The sequence below is a fragment of the Eumetopias jubatus genome, unplaced genomic scaffold, assembly GCF_037043125.1.
Source record: "Eumetopias jubatus isolate StellerSeaLion01/CBP00866 unplaced genomic scaffold, mEumJub1_p1.0 scaffold_7, whole genome shotgun sequence".
Classification (NCBI taxonomy): domain Eukaryota; kingdom Metazoa; phylum Chordata; class Mammalia; order Carnivora; family Otariidae; genus Eumetopias; species Eumetopias jubatus.
In genome coordinates, this window is record NW_028274813.1 from 118,671,617 (window position 1) to 118,683,923 (window position 12,307).

The window sequence follows — 12,307 nt, forward strand, 5'->3', positions numbered from 1 at the left end:
CAATCGCCGCGCGCCGTGGGCCCCGCCCCCGCGGCCCCGCCCGGCCGGTAATAATTAGGCGGCGGGCGGGGCGCCGCGTCAGCGCGGGGCGCCGGCCAATCGCAGAGCTCGGGCCCGCGGTCGCGTCACAGGCCGAACAACCAAACAGAAAAGTTTAATAAACAGCGGACGGAGGGCCGGCGGCGGCGGCGGCGGCGGCGGCGGCGGCGGCGGCGGCGGGGCCGGAGCGAGCAGGGGTTCGGCGGCCTCACCTGTCCCCACTCTCCGGCGGCGACCGGCGGCGGCGGGCAGCGCGGCGGGCGGGGAGGGCCGCCGCCAGGTGAGCAGCGCGGCCGGGGACGGGGGACCGAGGGGGCGGAGGAGGCTGGGGGGGGCGCCGGGGGGCCGGAGCCGCTCCCCTCCCCCACCGGCCGAGGCGCGGCCGAGGCGCGGCTGAGGCGCTCCCGGGCTGGCGGGCGGAAGCCAGGACGGCGGGCGGGGGGGGCCGGGCGGGCCGGGGGCTGCGCTCGCCGAGCCCCCGCCCCCGCTCGGAGCAGTTGGCAGGCGGGAGGGCGGGGAACGGGCCTCCACCTGCTGCGCCCGCGGCCCCGGCCGGGGGCGGTCCCTCCTGTCACGGCGCGCTCCTGCGGCCCGGGTGTGTGCGGGGGGCGGGGCGGGGGCCCCGAGCGCCCCCACCCCCCGTCCCCTGCGGCGGCCGGTCTAGGCGAGGAGGGGGCGCCCCGGGACTCCTGCGCGCGCTGAAGGTTGGGGGGCGGTCGGAGCCCGCGCTGTGTGCGGGCCCCGAGGCCCCGAGCGAGGCTTGCAGCCGGAGTTTCCTCTTCCCGACAGAGCTACGCTGACCTCCGAGGTTGGCCCGGGGCTAATTACCGGGCCAGAGCTTCAAGGGAAAAATGCTCTTTTTCTGCAAAAGACGCACATTTACGTTTATGCAACAGGTTGCCTCCCCACTCTGCTCCTTGCACTTTTTACAGAATCACCTGGGCAGGCAGGGGAGCGGGGGCGGGGAGGGGCCGTTTCCTGGGATCACCTGGGCAGGCAGGGGAGCGGGGGCGGGGAGGGGCCGTTTCCTGGGATCGGCGGTTCAGCGTGCCGCAGACTCCCGCAAGGCCGCCTTTCTAAAGCAGAAGAGTACTGAAAAGTAGTATGACGAGAGAGACCGCTGGCTGCTGGCTCGCACCCCGAGAGCTGGAACCGACCCAGGCTGGCATCTGCTCGCCGGGGCGCTGTGCCCCGGCCTCCGCACCTGGCGACTCAGTGCAGTCCCGTCAGCTTCGTGTTTATCATGTCTCGCCTTCCAAAAACACACAGTTTCATCACGTTTGTGTGTGTGTTTGGAGCGCTCTTCTTTCGAGCTTGGTGACAACAGCCGGGACCGTGATGACTCGGGGACCGCGCAGCACTGTGCTCACCCTCCACGAGTCGTGGGCTCGGAGAACTCCGGGCTCTCAGCAGCTGGGGCCCAGGAAGCCTGCCTGTTTCCTGCTCCCGGCGCACGCCTGCCGCGGTTCCTCGAGAGCAGAGAGGGTTCGATTGCGGGAGAGAATGAGGGGCGTTCGGGGAAGACTCGGAGCCGCCGTGATTGGCTCATGGTTTCTGAACGTTTGAAAGAAACCCAGATTCCTGTCATTGTGTGTGGATCGTGAGTCTTTTCCTTTGAAATCTCACTGGGAGAAGTCAGGCGCCAGCTGCTGTCTACTTTTTCAATGCAAAAGTAAATACAAGTACAAAAAACCCTTGATTGTGTGTAAAATTAATCAGTCTTTGTGTGCCAGCCCCCCCTTTGTGTCATCTCTGGCAGATCACCTAAAACTTCTCTTCTTCCTTAGCATACCATGTCAGGGAAACCTGCCCTCCATCTGTCCTTCCAGCTTTGCAGACTTTGGTCAAGGGAAGCCCCTATCAAATGGCAGAGCCTTTAAGGAAAAGTATGAGGACCAAGGTGCTCTTCTGTGGAATGACATGGAGGGTGCTCTCCTGGACATTTTTGGGGGAAGATGTGTGGGGGCTATTGGGATATGCTCACCACACATTGAAGTACTCTTTAGTTCCTTAGCCTCCGATTTATGAGTGCCCCAAGCGGTGTGCTTCTAGAGTGACGTGTTATTTACCATGCTAACAGCAATGCACTGACAAAGTAGGGAGCAGCGTTAACTTCCGGAAAGTGGTGTGTGTAAGTAATGGGAGTTTATAGATAGCTCCAAATAACTTGTTCTTAAAGGTGCAGGAGTAGCTACATAAGTAATTTAAAGTTTTCTGATAGCCAGGGGCACCTGGGTGGCTCAGTTAAGCATCTGACTCTTGATTTTGGCTCAGGTCATGATCTCATGGTTGTGAGATCGAGCCCCATGTAGTACTCTACATTCAGTGGGAAGTCTGCTTGAGATTCCCTCCCCCACCCCGTTCTCAAAGAGGTAAAATCTTTAAAACTTTCTGATAGCCACATTAAAAAAAAAAGAAACAGGTGAGATATATTTTACGTAACCCAAGATACTATGATTTCATTAAGTGATTAGCATAAGAAATTATTAATGGGATATTATACTTTTTTCAGACTGTCTTCAAAATCCAGTATATATTTTCCACTTAGAGTGCATCGGGGACTGGCCATGTTTCAAGTGCCGAATAGCTAGCCACACATGACTTGTGGCTGTGGGTTGGATGGTGCAGCTCGAGACCATCCAGCCTTGCGGGCTTTCCTCCTGACACCCTGAGTCATGCACCTCCAGCTGTACTGGTCTTTTTGGGATTCTTGAGCATGCTACGCTTATTTCCTTAAAACTTTTGCTCTCTGGCACATCCAATCGTATGTCTGCTCACATGTCATTGCTTCAGAGATGCCTTTATTTCACCCCTTGGTACTGTCCTTCAAGTTCCCTGACCCTGTGACTCCGCTTCATTTCTTTATGGAACCCGTCATCCGAAGTGGTTTATTTGGTTATTGTCTCTCACTTGACGGCAGAAGTTAGATCCACATACATAGGATTCTGTAAGGGCATATAGCATTTCATCTTACTGTAATTAATCACCTGTCATGTGACTTGTTGCTTCATCCTTTTTTCACTATTAGAGTGTGGTGAAGAGCTAAGTCTTTCTCCATTTTCTTATTTCTTTGGGATTCAGTCTGTCTTACAGTGACTGAGTCAAAGTATATGAACATTTTTTTGTGTTTTTATAAATATTGTCAGATCTTTTAAAAAATTTACCTAACATAAAGTTGATCAAACCAGTATAAAGTTTGACAAAAAATGTGAGAGAATACACATTTCCTCCATATCTTTGCCAATGCTTGAATATTTTCTTTCCTGCCTTCCCTTTTCATAAGACTAATTATATATTTCTTTCTTTTCTTTTAAAGATTTTATTTATTTATTTGACAGAGAGAGGGAACACAAGCAGGGGGAGTGGGAGAGGGAGAAGCAGGCTTCCCGCCGTGCAGAAGCCTGACACGGGGCTCCATCCCAGGACCCTGGCACCATGACCTGAGCGGAAGGCAGACGCTTAACGACTGAGCCACCCAGGTGCTTCCTGGTTATATATTTCTTAAATTAATTATGATGACGAGTGGAGAGAGAGGTATTGTATCTTCTAATCTGTCTTTTGCTCATTTGGGGCAGTGTTCTCTATTGGCAATACCCTTTTTATTCTTCTGTATATTTAGGATAGCAGCCCCTTGTCACATCCCGCAGATACTTTCCCTGGCTCTTTGTTTGCCTTTTATTTGCTTAGGGTATTTTTTATTTTAACTTGAAAGAGTTTTTACCCTTTTAGAAATTTAGGTTAATATCTCCTTTCTATGGCTACTTTACTTTCATATTTATTGGGTTCTCCTGCCCAGATTAACTGTTTTCTTCTAGTTCTTTTATGGTTTCATTTTCATGTCTATCTCTTTCTGTTCTTCTGGGATTTGTTTTGACATCATACATGAAGTGAAATAACTTCCTTTATTTTTCCGTAATAAATAATCAGTTGTTTTAGCCCCATTAACAAAAATCTTTTTCTTGTTGCCTTGAAATAAAGCTGTCTTTATTATATACTATATATTTGGTTCTTTTTAGCTTTTATTCAGTATTCATGATTTGATACTAGTGCACATTGTTTTAGTAGTTGGGAGTAATAATGTGTTTTCATTTTGTTACTGTTAGTCTCCCTCCCTTTTCCTCCCCAAATTTTTGGCTGTTGCTTTGTTCTTGAGTTTTTTAGTTGATTTCCTTAGGGTCTGTAGGTTGTTTTTGGGTTTTGAATTTTTAAATTAAAAAACTCTATTTCTATATGTTGTATAATAAAAAATTTTAGTGCCATTAAATTCTCCTTTGCATGTAGTTTTAGCTACATTCCTTAAATGCTGACATGTAAAAATATCTGTTTATTTACTTGTCCCTCATCGCTGCCGTTGCTCCTTGCCGCCTGGACTTTGTGCCCGGTGCTCAAGCCTCCGTGGTGAACGCACAGGGCCTTTGCTTTCACCAAGTTCCGAGTCTCTGGGAAAGCTAGGCTATTAACAAACCAAAGAAAGAGTTTTCAGATGTTGACAAGTGCTAGGAAGGAAAGAAATACGGTGTGCCAATAGGGATTGGCATGTGCTAATTGGATGTCCTGAGAATGTCTCTGTGAGGATGTAATATTTAAACTTAATGGTGGAACCAAGGTTGGTTTGGGGAGTTTCTTTAAGAGTTTCCTGGATCTGTCAGAACATTAAAAAAAAATCATGTAACAATGGCACACTGAGTTTCTTTTACAAATTTCTTTTTTTGTAAAAATTGCCCTGTAAACAGTTTTGAGCCTGAAGCTTGTCCTATAGAAAATTTGGAACTGTGATTTTGAATTCTAAGATCAAGAAAGAGCTGGGGGAAGTTTTTCAAGCAAAGGGAACTGCTATAGCACAAAAAGGACAGAAGAGCCTGGCTTGATTTAGGATTTGACAGAAGAGTGGAATGACTAGGGCTCACCGAGTGAGCAGTGGGTCCCGCAAGACTTCTTGGGGAGATTTACATTATTTCCAAGAGATAGGGCTGCTTCCACTTCTCTGCGTTCCTACCCTGTTTGGATTCTGTGACCCACATCAGTCTCCTATGAATAATTTAAGATGATTTCACCCCTTGGTTGCTTTCCTTCATTATTTCTACTGTATTTTCCAGTTTTTCTCCACTCAAGACCTTTGCATATGCTGTGCCCTTTTGCTTAATTGTGATTTCCTTGAAGAATCCTTCCTTAATGCTGGCAAAAGACGTTAAGCCCTCTGTTGGCTATATTTACTCATTTCATATCGGACATTTCTTCTGTAAATATTGTAATAACTGCAATTCATTAAGTGTATGTCACTTGTTTTAGTGTCTGTTTCTTTCACGAGAGCTGCTATTTCCAAGCTGGTAGATAGCCACTTGTGGCTATTTAAATCTATTAAAATTAAGTAATACTATAAATTCTGTTCCTCAGTTGTACTGGTACATACCAGTTGTTCAGTATCCACATGTGGCTAGTGGCTGTTGTGCTGGACAGCAGAGATATAAATTTAAGTAGCCACTGGCTGTTGAAATATCACAAGTCTGAATGATTCCATAAGCATGAAATATGAACTGGATTTCTACTACAAAAAAAAAGAAAAAAATCTCAATTTAGGAATGATTATATATTGAAGTAACGCTATTTTATATGTTTTGTGTTAAGTAAAATTAATTTAACTGTTTTAACATTGTAATGTGGCTACGAGAACACGGAAAATTACCTATGGTTCCCATGACATCGCTGCGGGACAACAGTGGTCTGACTCCAGACCCTCAGTCTCCACAGTCCACAGCGGCTAGCGGGACCCAGCATACAGTAGGTGTTTGGAACCTTTGATGAGTTCATACATTTTTCTGTTAACTTTGAACATTACTGTGTGGTCATCAGAGGATGTTACCTGTTCAGTTTGTGCTTTTCAAAATTGTTCATTTTCTGTGACTATAATTCTTTAAAAATTTCCATGACTGTTGAAAAAAGGAGCTTTTCTTTTGATAGCTATATAAAAATTAATTTTATTAAATAATTAGAGTGGATCATTTATTTTTTCATCTTTTATTTTTTTCTAGCTTAGGCTGCTAAGGAGAGAGGAGGGAACTCAGAGTCTGCAGATCTGTTTTCCATCACTTTTCTATGTCTCGCAGTTTACTTAGATTGGTGGTGGTATGTTACTTGGCACGTGAAAATTTATGGCTATTAAATCTTAATAACTGAGTATTGGGAATGCTTTTTTCTTATACTTTGGTCTCAATACTGTGATTCCTGTTCCTTTTTAGTTTACATTTGTGGTGACCTTGTTTATCCCTGTAGACTTAAAACAGTTTATTGTCTTATAGAAAGATACCTCAGCTTGGTTTATGCTTTCCTATCCCTTTGTTTCCTTGATGTTCCCTTTGTGTTTAGGATTTTGCTGAATGGGCCATTACCCTTCCCCCTTGCTCCCAGTGTTCCCCTTGTGTTGTTTTCCCTTAATGAACTGGGAGACACAGGGCAGGCGTTGCAAACAGATACATGCCTCACTTTTGTAAGCAATGTGTATTTGTCAGGGAAATGTTTTTCTAATTTTTTTTTCCTCCATTAGGTAGTGGTTTTGAGACCACATCTTTAGTGACCTGGTCATGCTTCGTGAATGTCAGGCTGGGCCTTTTATCAGTTACTGCATAAACCCACCTGTTAGCACCCAGGGCCAATGCCAAGGATTAATTTCTGTTGTGTGAAGAATAGTTTGAACTGTTCTCAGTCCTTTAAAATTCTGAGGAAGCTTTCACCCTGTTCTGTACCTACCGAAGTTAATCCTGGTAGTCTAGGTACTTGCTCCTTATAGAGGGTCTTTTTTTAAAGTGAGATGAGACCAAGTTGTTCTGGCTTGTTATCATCTACATTGTTAGTTGATAGGTTTGGGAAGGCTTCTGAGCTCCTCCCCCACCAAGAATACACAGTACGTCCTTTGAATACTTAATGTTCAAAAAGTGGTATTGTCACATGCAATCAGGGAGCCTTGGAACTTTTGCAGGTTTCTTGTTTCTCTGAAGCAATATTGTTTTCAGATAATCTCAGTTGTGGTGTTCCTTTCCTTTTATTTATTTTTGCTGTTTTCTTCTGCAACTGATTTAGAAGTGGAATAAAATCCCCTTATTTTTAACCTGTGAGCCACCTAAAATGATATTTATCACTGTGAAGTTCTTTCAATTAGGTCCTAGAGATCTTTGAATAATCTGGTATAACCACGTCTGTATTTCTTTTTTGGGTTGTAGATTGAGAGTGGTCCTGGTGTTATTTTAGTGTATGTAATATGTGTCTGTTTTATACAAATAATTTAACTCTGAAGTGAAAAATTGATGTCAGAGCAAAGGTTTTTTCGTTCCCATAACTGTCTTCTAATTTTATGCTTGCCAAATTTTAAGATATAAAAGCTTGCCATCTCTTTTTCTATAGCCCCGTCAAATTTTGGCCATCTTAAACCTTTTTTTTTCCCCCCAAGTTTTATGCTGTCACTCGAATTATGTATTCTTTCTGTTACTTGCTCCTGTACCTCTTCTGCTTCCAGTGTTGTTTGGTGAGAGTGTCCACACAGTGGGAAGAAAACCTGAACTTGACTCGTAAAGTACTGGGCATTCAGAGCAGTGAATCCTTGCAAAGCATCTTGGGACTAGGCCTCTGTGAATTGGCTCTTTCAGTTTGTCCACTTAAAAGGCATAATAGATGATGCAGCTGTTTGGGCTTCTGCAGGGCATTACTCCATATTCATGTCTAGTTGCAATTATGTGAATTTTCAGTTTCCTACAGATTTCTCTTTGTATTCAAAACAAGTTTGTTGGCTTTGTGTTGTTCTAATATATGGATTTTCTTTCAGGAAAAATGCTTGCAAGATTTTGAACTTTGAAAACTGTACATTTAATTTTAAAAATTTTTATATAAACTTATTGAAAGTATTTTTGAGAAGAAACCTCCTTAATTTGCATTACTTTTTTGGATTTATTTTTATAAATCAGTTAAAATTTTGGTAGGGGTGAAAATTAGACTTTACTGAACAAGTTAAAATGCCATTCAGTCAGGTAGTGATTAATGTCAGTAATATTTGATTGGCCAAGCTATTAAAACATAAGCAGTTCTAATTAAAATAAACATAATAAAATACAGCAAACTTAGTAATGTATAAAGGCACGTGTTTGCGTGTGATGTCTTTAGAATCTCCACAGGTGACATTTACTGTCACTCAGTATTCTCAGAGGAGTCTCCCTGCCTTTGGCTGCACTCCGGGCTGCTCACGGCCCCTTAAATTAATGAATGCTCAAGGAGGCTGCAAAATTGTGCCTACCCTTGATTAAAAAGCAATGGTAATTTAAAAATAAAACAACTAAAATCATCCTGGACTTCACTCAGAACTTGCGCTCAGGGCAGGTTGCCTTTCCCTTTTGTAGATGTCCATTTGCTTTGGCTGCGCACTCACCGAGGCAGACACGTCAGACCTGTAGATGTGTGTGCACTTTTAAGTAGAAATACTAGAGTTTGAGGGCCCCCCAATTTTTACCCTGCGGTGATGCTGAGGACAGAGTAGCAGTAACTTTGGTGGTGCAAAAATGAGTATTTTGCATTTAGTGTTTCAGGGTTATCTATTTTCCATGACTTAAATGATCCTATTTTTAAGTCTTAGATAAAATACCGTTCTTGTTCAGTTTGGCAGAATTTTGTAGTGGATTTTCTGTTGCCACTTTAAAAAATTCCAGACAACCTGTGAACTCTGTTGTAAAGGGAGTGTGTCCTATACCGAGCTTCACTTTACCTTCATGGCTGTGTAGAACCTAAAATGACGTAGGCTAAGAGCATCGTGTTTTGAAGAGTTGGTCCCAGAACTGCAGGTGGGCGCTGCGGCTGTCAGACTTTGGTCGCGGCGCCTTGGTGTGTGCGTTTTTTCCCAGACAAAAGAGTGAGCAAACACTTTGCCCTGGGAAACCGAAACACTGCCTGCTGTCCCTTTAAGAAACCAGCTTATCAGCGGGTTTCGGCGGGTGCGACCGAACCTGCTAGCAAGGAAAAGTTCTTTAAAATAATGGATGTCAGCCGCGTCCAATCGCAGCGACGAGCCTCCTGCTCGGGGCGGGGCATGTCCTCGTCGGCCAGTAGACTGCAGGGGGCGGGGCCTGCCGTTCATGCTTGGTTGCCGTGGAGCACAGCTTCAAGTGAAGTTAATCTGAGGGGAAGCAAACAGAAAATTGTGGAGGTTTTGGTGGTAGGATTTTTGTTCCGATCTTCTAATAATCCTTTATTTTACACTTTTGCTCCTTTATGCTTCTGTGTGTGCTCGGTTCTGTCATTGTGCTATTTTCTGATGCAAACCGAACATTAACATTAAGCAGGGAAGCAGAACAAAAGGGCTGTTTGGACAGGAAATAGGTGTTGAGAGGATCAAACTTGACTTTGTTCGTCAGGATCTCTAGTTGAGAGCCTGAGTGTGGTTAGAGGTCGTGGGGGCCGGGGTCCTCTCCAGCAACGGGCTTCCTCGCCCTCACACCTGGAGGGGGTCGTGCCCCTGAACTCAGGGGGTCGTTGAATCCACGGGAGGGCGGGCGGCGGGGGCTCGGGCGCGAGTGCGGTCACTGGTCGGCGTCGCCGGGGCTTTCCCTCCCACCCCCAGGACCCCCCCCCCAACTACTGTGTGCTCTGGGCTTACCCCCAGCACCTCCTCCTACAGTGTCCCCGGACTCACCCCCAGGAACCCCCCCAACAGTGTCCCCCGGACTCACCCCCACCACCTCCGCCTACAGTGTGCCCCGGACTTGCCCCAGCCCCTCCCCCATTACAGTATCCCCCGGACTCACCCCCAGCCCCTCCCCCTGCAGTGTGCCCGGGACTCACCCCAGCACCTCCCCCTGCAGTGTGCCCCGGACTCACCCCCAGCCCCTCCCCCTGCAGTGTGCCCCGGACTCACCCCCAGCCCCTCCCCCTGCAGTGTGCCCCGGACTCACCCCCAGCCCCTCCCCCTGCAGTGTGCCCCGGACTCACCCCAGCACCCCCGTCAACTACAGCGTGCTGCGGACGGGGCAGCGGGCTGGCGTCCTTAGTGTGCCCCGGATTTGTTGTTGAGGAGCTCATTGACTTCATTCTGTGTAGCACAAGGTAAAAGTACTCGCTTTTTCATTCAAACTCCCATCTGTTTCAGACGTGGACCTAAGAAACACCCTCAACAGGAGCGGGGAATGGGTGCAGAGCTGTAGGTGGGCTCTCACAACTTTTTGGAAACTATCTCTGAATCTACTGACATTTCTTAACTTATGAAATAATTATAGTATGTTTCACTACCAGGGTGTTCTTTAGAGACTGTTTTCTTCATATTGTTGCCCTTTGATCTCCTAGAAATAAAGGTGTAAGAGTTCATCTGAATAATCGGCGCATGTGCCTGCTAAGCATTTCAGCCGGTGTAGCTGTATTTGCTGTGCTACCCCTTATAGTTCATGCAGAGGTTTTTAAATGTATGCTTTCTGTTCTGTTGCTTAAACAATATCATAGTAATAATAGTAATGATAAAATCAGGAAAAGTCACTATATACCCATAAGAACATCACTGTGTGGTGCTCTTATTTTTTCTTTTTCCTCTTCTGTACCTTACCAAATTCCTGTATTTTTCCCATAATTGTAAATAATTGTAGTTTTATATTTCACTAAACTGTGTCATCTGTTAAAATTGTTTTAATTTTAGTTGTATAATTCTTTTAAGTTAGTAGGACCTTAATTGACCTAGTCTTTTGCCTGTATTACATTTAGATTGTTCCTAATTTTTCACCATTTTAAATAGCGTTGTGTTAAACAGACTTCTTTGTGTACATTTAAAAATATTTCCTCATCTTTCCCAAGATTTTTCTTCTGGAAAAATCCCCTGAGTGGGCTTACCTAGATCAAAGGATATGAACACTTCAGTGGCCAAATTGCTTTTTAGAAAGGTTATAGCAGTTTATATTGCCACCAGCAGGATGTGCTTCAAAATTTCTCTAATGGGTAGCCCCTTAAATGTTGTATTAAAGTGTGCCTCTGAAGCTCTCCGATTGGGTGATTAGTTTTTGCCTAAACTAATAACCTATTTTAAATCCCATTTTCCAAGATGTAGATGAATATAAAGTCATTTTCTGGATATTAAAACAAGCTGAAAGAAATTGGAAAAATTTTTACCTGCTTAAGTGAGCGATTATATCTTCATTGGGTAATTTACTTATTACATGTATTGCTGTCAGTAAGTACTGGGCTTAACGTTTTACATTGGCCTGGCTGTTCAGACAAGGTCTTACGTGCTTCTTCTAGTAAGCACTTATTGGAAGAAATAATTTCTTACAAGAAGATCTATCAGAAACATTTGTAGAGAAGGGCTACAGTAGTGCCACTTAACATTACTTGACTCTGAACAGGTGTGGACAGCCTACTGTGCATGCCTGGGTTTTTATATGGTAGAGAAACAGAATTAGTATGTGTAGATCTACATTTTAAAATGGTATTATATCAGCACCTTTCCAGTATTTCATACGTTTTCAATTAAATGTGAGAAGACGACTGTGCACTCACACAGCAGTACTAGACCCATGTTTTTTGTCTGTCTTTAAGAACACTCTTTGTTTGGCAATGACTGCTGATCATGTGCTCTCAACAGCTAGTGTGTTCAGTGGGCTATAGGCCGTAACTGCTCAGGTTATGAACTTGTTAACTAATATTGTAGAATAAACTTAAAAAGTTGTTTTAAAGCAAAATTCAAGACAATTAAAAATACTAATTTAATTGATGAATGGGAGGCTGTGATAAATGGTGGGTGAAGCTCTGACTCGCTGACACAAAGTAGTTGAACACAGCTGCAGTTTAACTTATTTTCTGTGAATTTTTTCAATTACTGATAACATCGTGTCTCCAACTCCAGAGCTTAATGTTTTGTTGGTCATTGTGTTTGTTTCAGGGGAAAGCTTTTTTAAATGTCTGTTTTGTTTGCCAACAGGTGAAGAGTTTGAGTTTTCTAGACACTTGGGTTTTTCTTAACTTTTGAAGTGGAGAAGGACCTAAAACTCATCAGTTGTAATTAGTGAAGTAGTTACCATGAAACACATTTTCCATGCATTTAAATTTGTGGCTGTATCGGAATGTTTAACACAGATAAATTCTTCATTCATGAGTAGAACAGTTGTTTGGGTTTCACTTGAATGTTTACAATTTGTGTTGGTGCTTAAATATTTATATCACAAATCTTTCCTTTGTTCTGATTTTGAGAAAATGTATTTCATTTTTTTTTCAGTCTTAACATTCTGATCTTGTTGCTACAATAGAGATGAAGATA

The 12,307-nt window shown here is 44.4% G+C and overlaps 1 protein-coding gene across 4 annotated transcripts in view; it reads left to right on the forward strand.

Moving 5' to 3' along the window:
• The first annotated feature begins 197 nt into the window (after positions 1–197).
• Positions 198–12,307, forward strand: part of ZFAND6 (zinc finger AN1-type containing 6) — a 67,435-nt gene continuing 55,325 nt past the window's right edge. The window contains exon 1 of one of the 4 annotated variants that reach the window (XM_028093795.2): positions 198–319. The gene's annotated coding sequence lies outside the window, so the exon portion shown is untranslated. Of the gene's footprint in view, positions 320–9,147; positions 9,230–12,307 lie in introns of those variants that run through there. The other 3 variants (XM_088024922.1, XM_028093794.2, XM_088024921.1) reach the window with 3 other exon arrangements.